Source organism: Scophthalmus maximus, chromosome 4 (assembly GCF_022379125.1).
Source record: "Scophthalmus maximus strain ysfricsl-2021 chromosome 4, ASM2237912v1, whole genome shotgun sequence".
NCBI classification, from domain to species: domain Eukaryota; kingdom Metazoa; phylum Chordata; class Actinopteri; order Pleuronectiformes; family Scophthalmidae; genus Scophthalmus; species Scophthalmus maximus.
Window position 1 is genome coordinate 5,051,814 of NC_061518.1, and position 17,018 is coordinate 5,068,831.

At 47.0% G+C, this 17,018-nt stretch overlaps 1 long non-coding RNA gene across 1 annotated transcript; it reads right to left on the reverse strand.

Moving 5' to 3' along the window:
* Positions 1–5,207: 5,207 nt before the first annotated feature.
* LOC118302436 lies at positions 5,208–16,764 on the reverse strand. The gene is made up of 4 exons (XR_004790549.2): positions 16,513–16,764; positions 15,718–15,838; positions 5,902–6,014; positions 5,208–5,476 (listed from the first exon to the last, which is right to left on the reverse strand). It is a non-coding gene; the product is annotated as an uncharacterized LOC118302436 (long non-coding RNA).
* Positions 16,765–17,018: the final 254 nt, after the last annotated feature.

Below are 17,018 nucleotides of genomic sequence, written 5' to 3' on the forward strand. Positions count from 1 at the left end.
TGTGTGTGTGTGTGTGTGTGTGTGTGTGTGTGTGTGTGCATTTCAAAGGTGAGGGGGATTGGCTTTGTGGTAATGATGTATGAAACATAAACCCGAGGTCATCTGTACCAATGAAGCCTCCGGTCTCTCGGTTCCCCCTCTCGCATGCAAATGAACCAATATAAAAGGGCGCGCTTGGTTCCACGGGTTGTGCTCTCGCTTCTCAGCCACACAGACAACTGGGGGGAGAGTTGGGATGAAAAGCAGACGGCAGACAGAAGAGCGGAGGAGGCAGAAGAAGAAGGACAACAAAAGAAAATGTTTGGAAGCAACAGACATTGGAAATCGTGTCACAAACAGAAACAGAGAGAACTCCACATTTCCGGAGGTGAAATGTGGGATGAGGAACATATTGGAGGGCCGGTCGAGTGCTCAGTGTCACAGATCGGGGTGGGGGGGTGGTAGTGGCGGTGGGGGGGGGGCTGGCACAGAGAGAGAGGAGCCCACCAGGGGGTCTGGCTGCAGCAGCTTCCACTGAAACATCTGACCTCGGCGGCGGGTTCATTTGTCTTGATTGCTCACACTCGCGTTGAGACCACTGGAGGGAGTAGAGAAAGATTTTTTTTTAATTATTTTTTAAAGTGTGACCATTTTACCATTCATTTCTAAACCGATGATGAATCACTGAGATTGTCGCTGTGTGTGCCCCATGAGGAGCAGTGACATTTTAAATCTGCATCGGGGGACGGTGACAAAGACGTTGTAACTGCAACAATGACAACAAAAAACTTTTCTCTTATTTTTTTTTATCACACTTTGGGGGATATGTCATTTCCAATTAAAACACTAAAGATGTTTTCCACAGGTGGGCAGAGGTCGTCCCGATTCTGAATATTATTTTCTTCTTTTTTCTACGTCATTATTATGATTGCATTTCTTTTTTCTCCAATTGCTTCAATATGTGTCTCTTACAATTGATACTTGGATACTGGAAAATAATAAGAAAAACGTTTTAAAATTTAGAATAAAATTAAAATGAAATATGATTATAAAACATTTTTTTGGGGGTCTAGTTTAATTTTGTTGATGTACTGTGCATATTTTTTCTACAGAACTATCTTGGGGTTTGAGAGACAATATTTGCCAGGGTCTAATAAGAAGTTAACAAGGTGCGGGGATGGAATGATGGAATCACAGTATTTTTTGATTCCTTTTGAATTCGCTTGACTATCTGAGCAAATCAAGAAAATCACAAGGATGTTCTTTTCAAATGGACCTGTTCTCGTTCTTCCATCGATTCCCAACCCCCCCCCCCCCCCCCCCCCCCCCCCCCCCTCAGACAAACAACCCGGCACAATGAATAAACATCGGAGCATTTCAGTGCTCAGAAGCAGAGGCCTAATTCAAGTAACATCCTCTCCGAGGGATCGATTCCATGAAGAAGCATAATGCAGTGGCCTTGATTGTTTCTGCTTGTTTTCAAGCGAGCCATTCCAGCACCACCGGTGGCATCTGTTACTGGGTTGTCTTAAACCCCCCCCCCCCCACAATACTTATTGTGCTGCCGTCCCGAGGCGGAGAGGCATTTAAAACAATGGAATCGCCGCCCGGGGGCCAATTCCACCCAGGTCAGGGCTGATTCACGACCCATTTGAATGACATGACGAACTCAGTTGCGTGTGCATGTCAGTGCACACTGATACATGGAGATTATCATTGATGTTTTCACATTCACATTGCTGAGCATAAACCCTGGCTGCTGGAAGCATTTACTGTGAAATGATGGTATTTTTAAGTCTATCCTATAGGGATATAAAAATGGACAAAGCTTCTCCTCTTCCTCCCACTGTACAAAACTTGAAGCCAAAATATCACAGACACGGCTCCGCTTGGATCCGGAGTCTGCGCGGCAGTGATGGTGGATTGGAACCGATACACCCCGAAAGATTTCACCCTGTTTTACAGTATCAAACAACTAAATATTAATCAGTGTGATAAGAATTAAATGATGACATGGATCATCTTTTCGGCAAAAATGTATGTAACGTACTCTTTGACTTTTAAATGGAGCCATCTTCTTACACGGAGGAGGCGGGGTTTATGACCTATACTGCAGCAAGCCACCAGGGGGCGATCCAGATGTTTTGGCTCTACTTTTGGGGGCTGTTTGGTAACTCAACTATACGGTGTGACCCATTTTTCAGAGTGGTACTGTAGAGTGGAAGTAGAGCAGTTTACAGTTTTGTCACTGTCCTCCCAAAAATATTAAGTTGTAGGCTACACTATTTTATTTTACATTGGTACCTGTGCAGATTTGTATGTACATGCTATCATGACAGTATCAGAAGCGAGTAACAACGCGGAGATGCCCAGTGTGTTAATGAAAGACTATCATGTACTCGGCACTGAACTTTGTCCGCAGCCAAGCCGCGGCCTTGTGAGACTTGTCAAATTCTATAGGCTGCAGGCTTTAAGTATCCAAAGGCCAAGAGGCTAAGAGGCTAACGAGCGCCGAGTCCAGTGTCTGACTCTGGCACATGATTGAATCTCAGGATCCCAGAAGCCCCCGAGCAGAACCAATTGGTATTCTTCACCAACGCGGGCAGCAGTTCGGTATGTAAAAGAAGTGTCACGGGCGGCAAGTGTGCATGAAAACCGCAGCGGCCGAATCAAGTCGCATTGATTTTCAGGTTTGCAGTACTGAACAGTGTCCGCAGCGGCCGCATAACAGATTCGATCAAGCCCGAGGGGGGAAACGGAGTTTAGACGCATCTCGTGATTCAACTTTGATAGCCGGCTGTTGGTTGAGTATAACATGGAAGACGAGCGAGGGGAAGAAGGACGAGAGCGGCTGTCCGTGTCCAGGCCCAGGGGGCCGGGCTGCGGCAGCTTCCTCAAGCAGCATGTGCCAGTGCCAAAAGACCAAAAAGGAACTGGTTCGGGACGATTTGTTCAGTCGGACTTTTTCGTTAGCTTCACTCGCTTACAAGAGAGCCACAGTGAGAGGGAATGTCTTTACAGCCAGTGTGGAACAAAGAGAAACGATTACACAGACGTACGGGCGCGTAGGGGCAAAGGCCGCCTCGAAAAAAGTTGTGAACTCACCCTTTAAACCTTTAAACCCACCTAATCTCCAACACAGAAAGTTGGCACACCTGTCGTAATCTGCATCTCAAAAGGAACCCCCCCCCCCAAGTCCCGTCACCCAATCACGACGTCAGGCAGCGATTGATCCCAGCAGAGGAAAACAGCCTGACGTAGACCGGCAGGAGATTTTCAATTATTCACCGACCCTCGCCTTTGGCCCGAGGCTGTTCTACCCTTTTTTTAATGTTGCTTGCTCTCTCTCTCTCTCTCTCTCTCTCTCTCTACACCCAATCGTTTGCTGTATTCATGAATAAAAAACATGGAGGCCAGCATGATGGGAGCCAACCTCCACAGTTATCAGGATTCACTCCGCGGTGTTGCGATACGTCCCCCCGGTGCGTCGCCCTCCCGAGCGGCAGATCGTCAGAAGTCCTCTCACGCCGCGTCTCGATCAAGGTAGACGAGTTCCGGCGACGCGAGGCCTGATGGGGTCTCACCTTGCACGCACACATTTTGGGACAGTATTTGGCAGAATGTTACAATTAAAATCACTAAATTAAACTAAACCTTAGGACATCAGATCAGAAAATAAAACTGCTGTGTGTTGCTCTGGAGGGCAGTTACAATTCATGTACTTATTGGATACCACTATAGAATGAGTGGCAATGAGAGTTTCTATTAAATAAATGAGCTTCACTGTTTGTAACTGCTTTATTCTTATTAACTGGGTCCGAAATAGTATTCCTCAGAAATCAGCAACACATTAATACATCATTTTTTTTAAACTTGCTCTGGTGAACCGGTCCCTTTATTAATTATTTTGACATTTCTACATTTCTTAATTCACTAACATCCCATTTAAATACCTCCGCCAAGGAGGTTACGTGATTATTTCGGTTTGTCTCTTTGTATAAAAATTTGCATTAAAATCTGTAATCAAAGATAGGTCTCGGCCATGTTAACAAGTGATTACATTTTGGGAGGGAATTCTTATCTATCTTCACAAATACATCACTTTCTTTCTTTTTTTAAAGATGAAGGTAAGATGGAGATGGGAATGCAAGTTGTGGGTGAAGCAGCATATGGGTGGGGGATCGCTTGCTCAGCCTTGGAGATCTGAGCTCTATTGTTCAGTATTGTCAAGAATCTCCAAGTCTCCTTTGCTTTTGGACAATTTTTATATTGCCTGGGCTTCCACGTCATTGTTCAAATTAAAGCCGCAGTGTGTAATTTGTGTAATTTTTGTAATTTTTGTAATTTTTCTGGCGGCGTCTGGTGGTGAAGTTGCAAACCGCAACGGCCCGAGCACCCGACAGGGGACACTTTATGGTGGCGCACCGCTGATTCCATTCTTTCGGTTTCCCGAAACCGTTTTGTGCAACAACCGTATTCAACACGACGTAGCAAACATGGCGACACACACGGAGGTCGGGTCCGCCTCACGTAACTCTATTTAACTCATTCAGAGTTGACGAAAAAACATCGGTTCTTTGTTGATTATACATATACGAACAATATGCTGCATTTAATTTTTACAATCAGGTTCTTCTCAATGTTACACACTGTGGCTTTAAGGGAAACTCCCATTTACCCGTTCCTATTTGAAACAGAAAATGTTCCTGTGAACTAAGCCAGGTGGACGAAGTTTAAAAGTGGCTTTTTCGGAGTTTGATGTTGAAAGAAACTTTGCGGTCCCGCCCTCAAGCCCATGCAGCGCCTCTGAGGAGGAGCTGGAACGGTGACAGCGAGTCGAACCTTATCGCGCAACATCAGCGCTCGGCCTCGCCGACGCCCTTTCAGCCGAATGGGAGCAAATCCTGCATCAGCCAGACTCCGAGATCAGAGTAGAGCAGGATGTGTCGGCGTCCACGTGTTCTTCCGGTCACGCGGTGGACTTTGCATAGACTCACGCGGCAAAACCAATGACGATGCATCGGGCCGGCAGCGTATGCTCGGGTGCTGAAATAAGGACTCACGTCACCGTGAGTGGCCGCCTTTCAAAACAGGAATATAATCGCTTGCCTGCGCAGAAACCGCCCTGCTGCACTCGTGATATCGCCAAGGAAAACATGTCCCCCCCCCCGATGCTTCAAGACTCACCGTTTCAAAGGTTTCCGTCTGTGTTTTCTTCTTCATGGACTTTCTCCTCTCCATGATGAACACGTCCAACTGAGCCTCCTGATGACGAGCCCCATTTATCAGCTTTCCCAAGACCAGTAGCCGGAGTCGGAGGCCCTCGCTCTCGTGTTCAAAACACATTTCAAATGGGGCTCATCCAGTGAAGTTTTTCAAACCTTGATGTGCTCAGGTTTTAACATTCATTCATGTGAATCTTTAAGGTACAGAGGGCCGTTCTCATGTGCCATCTGCCAAACCGAATGCTGCTTCTGCTCCTTTCAGATGCCGTCTCCTGTCGCGCGGTGCAGAAACAAAACTGTTGTCACAGGTCATTCTACCATCCATATACACAATATGAGACTGTGTTTTTTTTATAATATCACAGTGTCTTCATTTTTAAAGCTTTAAATCCCAGGTTCGGCCTTTGATTGCCAGCCATCGCGCTGCTCTTGCTCTTGCTGTCGAGGACATTTTGTCTCTGATCCCAGATTCACTTTTGGGACTTTCTGAGCATTTGAAGAGATGCTACCTTGATCCATCACTTAAACTTTGGATCTCTAACTTTATACTACTAACTTTATACACGGGATTTGACCCAACCTTGCCCCTCGTTTAGAGTCAAACAATTATAATAACCATATGGTCACTGTCCATAAAGGAACAGAAAACATGTAGAGCACCGTTGGACAGTTTGAGGTACTTCGGTTGACGCCTTACCATCGGGGAGAAATCTGATCAGTCCACAACTGGTTCATCACCACGACCTCAGACATGCAGCCAGCGGTCAAACGTCTCCAGCGACATGGTGCGAGATCCGAGTCAGTCTTCATCTACACGAAGATGGAGAAGACGGTGAGACAGAGGATGCGTTGACAATCTACCCAAGCAGTCCACCAACCCAACTGTACCCCTCAACCAAATTTGGATTCGACGAAGGTACTTTTTCTTCTTCCTCCGTTTTCCCGTGCTTTGCAGGCAATTAACAGATGCATAAAATACTACTCGTTGCATTCCCAATTTGCTTTTAGTGCCTGGAACCTTTCCACAGCACCGTACCGCCTGCGGAAAAACAACGAGCCCTGTGACCGTTTTCATTTCAGTCCAATGGGCCTTTAGGAGTTAATGAGAATCTCGGTCCCACTCTCACGTCTATCGGTTCAATAAGGAGCCGGAGCTTGGTGCAATGAGGGGGGGGGCTCGCCTCATCTACCACTCTGGAGCTCATGAAGGGACATGCGATGTCTTGTTGTGTTTAATCCGTGCGAAAGCTGAAATGTAAACAGGTTTTATGACCGATCGCACATGTTCACGATTTACTGTAAAACCACATTTTATTGCTTTTGCTTGTTTGTCATATTTGTCTCCAAATTCTTATTTTCCAAAATGTCAAACTACTGCCTTAGTCCTTTAATTGTCTGTGTCAAAAAAATAAGAACAAAAAGATGTGGATCGTGATTTTTTTTAATGCTTTTTTGTTTTTTTTTTGCTTTTTCAGCTACAGATTTCACAAAGGACCGTTTCAAACAGTTCTTGACACACCGGCTCAGAGGTAACAAGTACTGTCCAAGTCATAAAGTGCAGTCCGTGTTGTTTCATCCAGACATTTATAGCCTCAGGTGTGAAATCACATGAGTCCAACCTCGCAGGGAGAGCTCTCCTTCTTAATTTGCAGTTGTGCCGTCATCTGTTTCATTGTGTCGACTTGTCTCAGCCTGCTTTAAATCCACCGAATCAAAGTCTGGCACTGGTGCTTTCATCTAATTTATAGTTCTCGTTTTCCAGGCAACCGTACGTGTGAGAGATATATTTGGGCCCCTGTCATTAACATCTTTGGGTATTTCCCAGAGTATAAAGTACAATGGATCAAATGGGCTGTCAATAGTCCTGTCTTTTTTCTTCGAACCTTCTCTTTTATGTCCTGCCAAAATCCTCTGTAGTGACGGGCAATTCCACCGACCAAATGTTGACTCAATCAATTGGGTCCAAAAACCCTCTGATTTTCACATTCTTTTCGAATTCTTCCCATGAATACTGCCGATACCTTTGTGCCGACCTGCACACAGAGCTCCCCACATCTGGTCCTCGGCGTAGTTACATCCAGCTTTGACTTGTCAGTGTTTTTTTTTGTTTTTTTACTACTTGGAGGTATCGTCTGCCAAGTCAGCTAATAACATTTAATAAATACGGGACACTTTTGTAATAGCACAGACATTCACAGTTCACGGGAGGATAGATTCTAGTTTTGGGGAACGCCCCCAAAGTTTTCCTCTCACGCAAAAGGAGAGTTTTAGTCCTTGAAATCTTTCAACATCTACAAGTTGGATTATTATTCATGATACTGACTTTGGTGATGCTCTGATTGTAGATCAATGTAGTTTTGAGTGAAATATTTCTTACAACATGTAGATGAATCACCATTAAGTCGATCAAAGACGCCCATGTGGCCGTCGGGGTGGTCCCTTAACTTTCATTTAAAGCCATTTTTTAAAATTTTTTGTCCAATACTGCCAAAGACATTCACATCATCCTCAGTTTGAATTTGTGGCTTGCGCTAAGTAGTGCGAAGTCGTTGAACACAGAGAACGTTACACAAATGCCGACCATCAGCGTGATCAACTTTTGTTGCACTTCTCTCGACCAAGTCTCAGTCTTTGCCACTTTCAAACTAGAGCTTGACGTGGCAGCAACAGAAGACACTGTCCTGGTCCCCTGTGGAAAAACCCTTAATCTCTTATAGACACGGGATCAACCAACAGGGTAATGTGGTTTCTGACAACAACAGGAAGATATTTTCAAAATCTTAAACCCGGTTTTCAAGTACAGTGACGTTGTAACTGGACGCCAGGATGGTGACATGTCGGTTCTACGTTCCTGCCCACCAGGCCTGCGTGGAACACAATCTCCCCACGCGGCTGAGGTAGCTCCACAGATCAATGCAGCCGGAGAGGAATGAAATAAATCCTCTCTTTTGACCAGATGACTACAGTGACAGTCTTTTTTTTCCTTCATGAGTAAGATTCACTCTCCACAGATGCTGGGCAGAGAGACGGGAAAACAATTAAGTGGGAGCGTGTGAGTGGACTCTTTCAGGGTGATAAAGAAAAAGAAAAAAACAAAAACCATAGGGGAAATACAGGGGCAGAGACGGGACGGAGGACGGAGGATGGAGGACGGAGGACAGAGGACGGAAGATGGAGGACGGAGGATGAGTAGGACAGAGGACGGAAGATGGAGGATGAGGATGGAGGATGGAGGACGGAGGATGAGTACGACAGAGGACGGAGATGAGGATGGAGGACAGAGGACGGAGGACGGAGGATGAGAACGGAGGATGAGGACGGAGGATGAGGACGGAAGATGGAGGACGGAGGATGAGTAGGACAGAGGACGGAGATGAGGATGGAGGACGGAGGATGGAGGACGGAAGATGGAGGACGGAGGATGAGTAGGACAGAGGACGGAAGATGGAGGATGAGGATGGAGGATGGAGGACGGAGGATGAGTACGACGGAGGAAGAGGACGGAGGATGAGGACGGAGGATGAGGACGGAGGATGAGGACGAGTAGGACAGAGGACGGAGGATGAGTACGGAGGATGAGGACGGAGGATGAGGACGAGTAGGACAGAGGACGGAGGATGAGTAGGACAGAGGACGGAGGATGAGGACGGAGGATGGAGGATGAGGACGGAGGATGAGGACAGAGGACGGAGATGAGGATGGAGGACGGAGGATGGAGGACGGAAGACGGAGGAAGAGGACGGAGGATGAGGACGGAGGATGAGGACGAGTAGGACAGAGGACGGAGGATGAGTAGGACAGAGGACGGAGGATGAGGACGGAGGATGGAGGATGAGGACGGAGGATGAGGACAGAGGACGGAGGATGAGGACGGAGGACGAGTAGGACAGAGGACGGAGGATGAGTAGGACAGAGGACGGAGGATGAGGACGGAGGATGGAGGATGAGGACGGAGGATGAGGACAGAGGACGGAGGATGAGGACGGAGGACGAGTAGGACAGAGGACGGAGGATGAGGACGGAGGATGAGGACGGAGGACGGAGGACGGAGGACGGAGGGTGAGGACGAGTAGGACAGAGGACGGAGGATGAGTAGGACAGAGGACGGAGGATGAGGACGGAGGACGGAGGACGGAGGATGAGGATGAGGATGAGGATGGAGGATGGAGGACGGAGGATGAGTACGACGGAGGAAGAGGACGGAGGATGAGGACGGAGGATGAGGACGGAGGATGAGGACGAGTAGGACAGAGGACGGAGGATGAGTACGGAGGATGAGGACGGAGGATGAGGACGAGTAGGACAGAGGACGGAGGATGAGTAGGACAGAGGACGGAGGATGAGGACGGAGGATGGAGGATGAGGACGGAGGATGAGGACAGAGGACGGAGATGAGGATGGAGGACGGAGGATGGAGGACGGAAGACGGAGGAAGAGGACGGAGGATGAGGACGAGTAGGACAGAGGACGGAGGATGAGTAGGACAGAGGACGGAGGATGAGGACGGAGGATGGAGGATGAGGACGGAGGATGAGGACAGAGGACGGAGGATGAGGACGGAGGACGAGTAGGACAGAGGACGGAGGATGAGTAGGACAGAGGACGGAGGATGAGGACGGAGGATGGAGGATGAGGACGGAGGATGAGGACAGAGGACGGAGGATGAGGACGGAGGACGAGTAGGACAGAGGACGGAGGATGAGGACGGAGGATGAGGACGGAGGACGGAGGACGGAGGATGAGGACGAGTAGGACAGAGGACGGAGGATGAGTAGGACAGAGGACGGAGGATGAGGACGGAGGATGGAGGATGAGGACGGAGGATGAGGACAGAGGACGGAGGATGAGGACGGAGGACGAGTAGGACAGAGGACGGAGGATGAGTAGGACAGAGGACGGAGGATGAGGACGGAGGATGGAGGATGAGGACGGAGGATGAGGACAGAGGACGGAGGATGAGGACGGAGGACGAGTAGGACAGAGGACGGAGGATGAGGACGGAGGATGAGGACGGAGGACGGAGGACGGAGGACGGAGGACGGAGGACGGAGGATGAGTAGGACAGAGGACGGAGGATGAGGACGGAGGATGGAGGATGAGGACGGAGGATGAGGACAGAGGACGGAGGATGAGGACGGAGGATGAGGACGGAGGACGGAGGACGGAGGACGAGGATGAGGATGAGGATGAGGATGGTTGAGCTGCTGATATATGTTCAACTCATTTTTATGTAACGCAGCAAATCAGCTAAATTCAGTAAAAGGATAGTATTTTATACCATAACAAGCCTGGGGGAGGAATGCCTGTTTTTTTAAAGCATTAAACATAACTCCAATGGTCAGGTTCATAATTCAGCACAAAGCCTGTATTTCCACTTTTGCAATTGGAGTCCGGTGCAGCTCGTTGGAGTAGAAAATCATGTGAGAATCCATTATAATGCGCAAAAAACTGACCAGGGCCTTTGCTCACCCTCGATTTATTGACTAAGATAAGAAAACACACCCCAGTAAATAAAAAAAAAAACTGCAATAAGCAATTCCTTTGCCAATTTTAGAAAATGACTCACGAAAAAAGTCATATTGGTTTTCGGCTCAGCACTAAAACAAAAACAAAATCTCAAAAAATCCCACTTTGAGTCGATGCGGTGCCACTTTATTTTAAGACGGGTAATTATTCAGATGGAGGTTCTAAAGATACGCAACAAAAAGTTCTGTCGAAGTAGGCAGACGAAAAAGTCATTTGAAATTGTGGCTGGTGTTTGCGGGACAGAGAGGAAGCCTGCACGCCTTTTTGTCTTTGTCCTTTCGTCATTGTTACGGTGCAGAACATCTTCATAGAATTTCCTCACAGCCAGTTTTTACTACCAGCCATGCCCCAAGCCTCAGCATGGCCCTCGACTGCGCCTGCACGTGCTCAGGTTCCCCGGACTCAGCAGCCGTTGGCATCATGATCCTAGTCAGGCCTAAACAAACTCCCACACTCCATCGGGAACGACCTGCCGGGACGAGGTGGCCTCGAGAGCAGCTGGATTCTGGATTCATGCTCCTAATGGGAACGGGAACGGGAAAGGGAACGGAACAGGAATGAACCTGATCGTTCCAAAAAGCGAGGTGAAAAACATAAATTCATTCCCAGGCTTGAGCTGCGTGCACTGGTCCACACGCACTGTGCATATTTTTACACGGCTTCCAGGGGCAAATTGTTACTCCTCACTAGGTGTGTGTGTGAGCGACGCTTTTTCCAAAGCATCCCGTTGAAGATGCGGCGTATAACGTCCGATTCCCCCCACGGGCGTCAGCAGAACGTCCACTTCCATGCCCCTTCGTTTGTGTTGATTCACATGCAACAATGGCGCGATGCGGGGAAAAGAAACAGGGGGACCCCTTTTTTGGGGGGGGGGGGGGTCGGGGAGAGCTGCTGGTGGTGCTCTGCTGGATGGCTCTCTCTCTCTCTCTCTCGAGCCGGGAAGATGCGGCCTGCCGCGACTGTGACCCGCTGCTCGTGGCTGACACATCGGCGGCGGTTCGAGAGAGAGACGGGGCAAGCGGAGGAGCCAGATAACGCTGCTGTGCTGAGCTGCCAGCGGGGGGTCTTTGAGTCGTCTCCAGGAGAGAGGCGGAAGGGTGGGGGCGGGGGGGGGCGGATTTTGGGGAGGCAGAGCTCAGAGTAAACAGTATCTGCCGAAAAACAACAACAACAGCAGCAGCAGCAGCAGCAGCAGCAGCAGCAGCAGCAGCAGCAGCAGCAGCAGCCACCACCGGCACACGCCCTAATCAAGTGGATTTATTGAAATGCAAAGCCTCGCTGCTTCGGCTCCTCACACACAAAGGACAAAACAGCGGTGATTAAAAGTACAATACGTCATATGCATCATTACTCCACCTAAATGACACGTTTTAGACACCAACTCGGATTTTGCAACATCACATAATTAGGCCTTATTATTAGTGTCATCGGGAAATGTGGCAGAAGTCTAGTGAAGCCAGGGGCGGATTAATTACGTGGATCGGCACGTCAAGGGTGCGAGACACCCCCCCCCCCCCCCTGCTCTCTGTTGGTGTATGTTTCTAATCCTAAACTGCTGCCCCAAATCCCAAACACTGGGCCGCGTCAAGCCGAGAGGAATTATAGACTGATGATCACCGGGAGGGGAAGAGGAGAGACGCGAGACAATGTCAAGTCCAATGACACGAACAGTCTTAAAAAAAAGTTCTAAATCCAACGTTTGACTCCTTCATTGACGATTTCAGAGACGCAGTCAACCTGACATTAGAAAGAACACGTAGGACTGCTACAAATCAGAGGCCATGTCTTTATAGTTTCATTCATGATGTGATTTTTATTTATTTTTATTGGCATTTATTGTTGTTTGATTGTAGTTATATCCTTTTGTGAAGGTCTTTGTGTGTATTATTGTGTATTATTCTTATTCTTAATTATAATAATAAACTTTCTTGCCAAGAGCCATATGAGAAGATCAATACCTCTGTGTACCAGTTAGCTTAGCTTAGCATAAAGACTGACAACAAAGGCTGGCCTTGTCCTCAGGTGACACATGAAGGTGTACTTGTGTTATGCTTATTATTATTAACGGCTTTTGCACCGGACTCCTACATTATCGTGTGTGTGTGTGTGTGTGCGTGCGTGCGTGTACGTGTGTGTGTGTGTGTGTGCATGGGTTTGTGTGTGCATGCGTGTGTACGTGTGTGTGTGTGTGTGTGTGTGTGTGTGCGTGTGCATGCATGCGTGCGTATGTGTGTGTGTGTGTGCGTGTGTGTGCGTGTGTGTGTGCGTGTGCATGCATGCGTGCGTACGTGTGTGTGTGTGTGCGTGTGGTGGTGGTGTTGAGTCATAGCTCCCAGCCCAAGAAATAGTCTGACAGCTGTAAAATGGCACCATGTCATTTTCTACACTTTGGTTCCTGGGATAAAAAAAAAACCTAAACTAAACAAACCAGACATCACATGTCAATTAGTGAGCTTGAGAGGTGCTGATAGATTTACGTTCCCTCTGGACGGAGCCAGGCCAGTTGGTTCCACAGCAGTGCTGTCAACTCTCTCATCTGACTCTCGGCAAGAAGGTGAATTAACATATTTCCAATGTGTCAAATAAACTACTAAATTAAAAGTTAAATTAAAATCTGGCATGTCAAGTGTTTCGCAAATAGTGCAGCCCTGCAAGGGGGATTCGCCTCGGACTGCAATATTATCATCCAAAATCCCTCTTACAGTTAAATGCTGTTTACGCGGAGGCTTTGCGCTGCTTCTGACTGAATGGCGATACACACGTGCATGTCTCAGACGTATTTACTGTCCGGGATCTTTTCCTTTGAAGCTGTTGTAACAGTAAAATCGGGTCAGACCTCCAGGCTCTGCAAGTACAACACAGTATCTCACGAAGATAGAAATATTCTGCCACGCATCTGCCGTATACAGCACGGCTGTAGACAATATCATGTTGTCTAAAGTCCTTCGAGGGTCTTATTCCACTCGTTGGCGCGGGGATCATCCCGCTTCTTTACAGCCTGCCAGATAGCCACCGGCGCCGCTGAGAGACGCAGCGGCAGAAGCACTCCGCCGGGACATTTCCCTTTTTCTTGTGGCGTTTGTTCGTTCCCCCCCCAATCGCAGACATGATGCACACATACATCCAGTGTTTGTGGCCTGCACCACAAACACGTCTCATCGGGAGGAATAACAAGCATTTAAATGTGAAATTGTGTCTCGAGCCCCAAAACGCTGAATTACAGTGCAGCAAAATGAATTCTCAATCTCCAATGCCGTGTTCTTTAGTTCATGATTATCTTCCACGTCTGCTCAATGGAACAGTTACACTGTTTGTCCCCTTGCTCCACCAAGGAACGGGCACTGCGAGACCCCACCAGTGAATTAATAAAACAGCCTCAGAATCTCGGAAAAGTTCCGTTTCTGGACCTTGATATGTTCAGCAGGCAGCACAGGAGATGGAATACAGGGATTCCTCTGAGGAATGAGCTGCAAGTCCATTTCTGTAGTTAACGTTAATGCTATGTTTCTATGTGCACTGCGTAAGAAATCTAAGTTTGCAATACGTTGTCACGTGGAAACAGAAATCCACAACGACATGGTTAAATGTGTGTTACCATATTCTGCATGGTCGCACAAAAATCAAGGCTAACATGTTAGCAGCTTCTTGCAGGGGTGTAGCACCAAATTCTGGGCCCTGTACATAAGCGGCCTCTCTTTATTTTATGACACTAGTTACTTAGAAAACACACAAAAAACTGAGAGAAACTTTTAATTGCAGGCTTTCCTGGACCAAATGTTCTGTTGAGCTGCGAAACAGGCATTAAAACTCCTTTTACATCGCACTGTTATTAATATAAAAACCTTTAATGCAGCTCTAAAGGTATTAAAAATGTCTAAAAACAACTAGAACCTATGTGATATATTTTTTGTCAGTATATATATATATATGCGTATATAAATATCTATGTATATATGTGTATATATACGTGTGTGTGTATATATATATATTTGATACCCCCGTTCTGCCACACCTTTCTGAAGTTGGAATTTGAAGACTGAGAAAACTATGAAACGTGACAAAAGTGGCAAAGCCGACATGGACTTCGTGCTGCGAACGCGCAGCTGGTTGGAGGTGACGAAGGAACCGGGATTGGATTTTCCTGTAGAGCAGCTAAAAACACTTTTGATCCCTCACGGGGTCCGAAGAACACGCCAAGTGAACATTCCTCATTCTTCAATGAGCCTTTTAAATAAATTATGTCCTTCTGTCCGAGTTGAATTTCATTTTTCAAGCTATCTGCAGAAGCGCACCAGAATTGCATTAGATCGCACCACGTGTGCAGGAAATAAAGTCAAAGTCACAGCGTAGATCATCAACTTGGCGTGCATCCATTCTAGACCAGGTTTATATCTATCGCGGCGCATTACTCGCCTGCTGTGCTGAGGTTCCTGCAGGCGCGGGGAACCACATGTTGAGCCCCCATGGTGAGCTGCACGCAGGCCGCATGAAAGATGTGACACAAAATGGCCTAAAATTTTAATGTCGCTTGTATTAGTCTTTTAAAAACAACTTCATTCTTCGGAGAAAATTGATGGGCTCATGAGCGGATTCTCAGCTTCCACAACGTTACGTCAAGATGCCAATGGTGCTGCGTAGAAATGTGTCAATTAATCTGCAAGGAATGCGGGATTTATTACCATCCCCAACGTGGCGTGTGTGTCAGACAGATGCAAAACAGGTTTTGCAAATGGGCAGACTCGATCTCATGAATCAAACTCTTGCGGAAAAGTGAAAAATTACATCAAGATCATTTAAGGATTCATCGGAGAATCCACCTTTTACAAATGAAGGCCCAAGTATTTTTCTGCTCATCATATCAGCTGTCAGACCATCAGTGTAGTAAATTAAAGCAAAGGAGGAGAACGAGATAACACATCTTACATCCAGTCCAGCAGGTGGATAGAATCACTTCAGGGCGACGGTATAAAATGTCAGAAATGCTCACTTTGTTACTTTATGACCTCGCCATCGCGCTCCTGTCACCCAGTCCACCTGGCACTGTCATGGCGTCCTGTCATTCCTCCCGGTGTTCTCCATCGTCTTGGTTCATCCTCCGACTCTATGATCTGTCGACGTCAACACAATCAGGGCAGACCTGTGGCCTTCATCCAATAAACTTTGCTGTGAGTTGTTTTTCAAGAATTACCAGGATTTCCACTGTGATTTCCACCATGTTGCTTTGACCCAGTTCCATTCTACATAGCAATGCTATACGCAGCTTCTGAGTATGAAGGGGTTTAAGGTGTAAGGGTGACATAAGGTAAACCAAAAAAGTATTTGTAGATTTCTAAAAAGCACTTGCTGTTTGAGTGTATTGTGGACGGAGGTGGTGACTACTGGAAACATTTAACCTAATTGTGCACAGCTCCGGGAACAAAAAGCTGGAGTGCACGGTGCATATTGCACAATTTTCCTGGCAATATAAAACATTATAGTATGTTTATTTCTTGTGTAAACAGTATGTGGTAAGAAACTGGGACGCGCAGCTTGTGTGTGCGACAAGAAAGACTGTGGCAGATTCAGAGGAGAGTGGCAACGAGTGATGTGCAGCCGAGGTGTGACTGAAGAGTGAAAAAAAGGAAAGGAGGGAGGGTTGAAGCGTGGAGGACGACTCTCAGCCGGGCGGCCACAACTGATCTCGATATTTCGAGACCTCGTATTCATCTGGGGATGGATTTTAAAAGAGCCAGTCGAGGGGCAGAGACTGCGTGAAGAGTTTTACGCAATGTACTGTACTTACACTGACAAAACGTCCCTGTGCTTCAAAGACGAGATGGACTAAGGAAATTAAATGTTCCTCTTCTTCGTCCGAGTGAGACCTCTCCACCAGCTCTGCGCTGCAATGAAACAAGTCAGTACGTCTCATGACAGTGGCGACAGCAGCAGGCAACAACCACAAGGAAAACATTCCAAATTATAAAAGCTATTAAAAAAAAAAAACACTGTATGGGAGTTTAATGAGAAAGTATAGTTAAATGAACACTCTTTATTTAAAAACCAAAAACCTATCATTAATTTAAAGACACCGTATTTCTTATTTTCTGTCCATATGTTTCATCCTCAACAGTTTGCACAAAAAAAAACTGATTTATAAAAGAAAAACAACCTTGCCATTCCCTGGAGCCAGAGAACTTTAAATGAACCTTCCAAGAAGGACTGGGACACTTCCACGGGCGATTTGCATTGTGGAAAGATGAGAAATGGAAAAAACCAATCTTCCACAGCTGCACTGAAAAAAAAAGAAAG